This window comes from Hesperophylax consimilis, unplaced genomic scaffold (assembly GCF_061612785.1).
Source record: "Hesperophylax consimilis isolate HC1 unplaced genomic scaffold, BYU_Hcon_1.0 scaffold_50, whole genome shotgun sequence".
NCBI classification, from domain to species: Eukaryota; Metazoa; Arthropoda; class Insecta; order Trichoptera; family Limnephilidae; genus Hesperophylax; species Hesperophylax consimilis.
The window spans coordinates 478883-480728 of record NW_028301280.1 but is presented as its reverse complement, the minus strand read 5'-3'; the positions used below and the strand labels follow the sequence as shown (position 1 = coordinate 480728).

General features: G+C 35.0%; 2 non-coding genes across 2 annotated transcripts; one reads left to right on the top strand and one right to left on the bottom strand.

The window, feature by feature from the left end:
* Window positions 1–184: 184 nt before the first annotated feature.
* On the bottom strand, window positions 185–303 carry LOC149408851 (5S ribosomal RNA). The gene has a single exon (XR_016305366.1). It is a non-coding gene; the product is annotated as a 5S ribosomal RNA (ribosomal RNA).
* An 844-nt stretch (window positions 304–1147) lies between these two features.
* Window positions 1148–1266, top strand: LOC149408850 (5S ribosomal RNA). The gene has a single exon (XR_016305365.1). It is a non-coding gene; the product is annotated as a 5S ribosomal RNA (ribosomal RNA).
* The last annotated feature ends 580 nt before the right edge of the window (window positions 1267–1846 follow it).

Genomic DNA, 1846 nt, shown 5'->3' with positions numbered 1-1846 from the left:
AAAGATCGTAATTACATCCATAACTTTGCAGGAATTTTTTTTTTCAATGGTTGACCATAATATCAATCCACTAAGTAATATTTTAGGCCTGTAGCATACTTGAAAAGTTAAAGAATTTTATGATATTATTAATGATAGTAACGATAAAAAAATAAAAAAAAACATGAAATTACCATAAAAAATGGGCCAACGGCACGCGGTGTTCCCAAGCGGTCACCCATCCAAGTACTGACCGCGCCCAATGTTGCTTAACTTCGGTGATCGGACGAGAACCGGTGTGTTCAACATGGTATGGTCGTTGGCAAACGCTAAACAATATTAATTTCTACTCTACCTGCCAATAAATATATGAAAATTAGTATAAAAAAGCCCTAATAATACTGAAAACATTAGCAAGGTGTATGCGACGTTGATAAAAATAATCATTACATACGCGCTTGAAAAAGATCGTAATTACATCCATAACTTTGCAGGAATTTTTTGAAGTGAAACTTCTTTACGCGCGTCATGCAATTTCGAGGACCGGAGTAAAACCGACTCATGACCGTGACGAAAAAACGGGATCATTTCGCTATAGGAGCCTAGCTAATATTATATACCTAGTTTAACTCACTCTCCTAACTCATCTTCGCTGTCTACAGGCAGAGCGCACGACTGTGGTCGTGAAGAACCGAGGTTCGATCCCCGCTTTAACTAATTTTTTTTTTTCTTTTTTTATAACTTTTAATTTTTTTTATCACATGCTACTTATAAATATGTCAATAGACAGAAAAAAAGAGAGAATGAAATGAAAAGAGAGAGAGAGAAGAATACTAGAAGTTTCACTTCTGTCTTGCGTAGGCTTGACACACCCATTTTTTTTTATCGTTACTATCATTAATAATATCATAAAATTCTTTAACTTTTCAAGTATGCTACAGGCCTAAAATATTACTTAGTGGATTGATATTATGGTCAACCATTGAAAAAAAAAATTCCTGCAAAGTTATGGATGTAATTACGATCTTTTTCAAGCGCGTATGTAATGATTATTTTTATCAACGTCGCACACACCTTGCTAATGTTTTCAGTATTATTAGGGCTTTTTTATACTAATTTTCATATATTTATTGGCAGGTAGAATAGAAATTAATATTGTTTAGCGTTTGCCAACGACCATACCATGTTGAACACACCGGTTCTCGTCCGATCACCGAAGTTAAGCAACATTGGGCGCGGTCAGTACTTGGATGGGTGACCGCTTGGGAACACCGCGTGCCGTTGGCCCATTTTTTATGGTAATTTTATGTTTTTTTTTATTTTTTTATCGTTAACATCATAAAAAATTTTATATCATTCTTTAACTTTTCAAGTATGCTACAGGCCTAAAATATTACTTAGTGGATTGATATTATGGTCAACCATTGAAAAAAAAAAAGGCGTTAAAAACAAAAAAATAATGTGCGATGGCCGAGAATCGAACTCGGATCAACTGCTTGGAAAGCAACTACGCTGACCATTACACCACCAACGCCAGTTGTCGAGATGAGCTAAGAAGCATTTATATTTTACTTCAAAACTTTGACTAGATCAAATGAACTTTAATCGGTCCCGCATTTTCGTTTCGGTCATGAGTTCGTTTTACTCCGGTCCTCGAAATTGCATGACGCGGGTAAAGAAGTTTCACTTCAAAAATTTTTTTAGAGATTTTGTGACTGAATTCGATTTCTACTACAATACTCATAACAATTCCAAAATTTCAGCCCGTTTGGTCCCATAGAGCCTCATAAAACTGCTTCCAAAAGTCGAACCAAAGTCTGAAATTAGAGTCCATATTTCTTAAAATACAACTTTATGGAGATTTTAG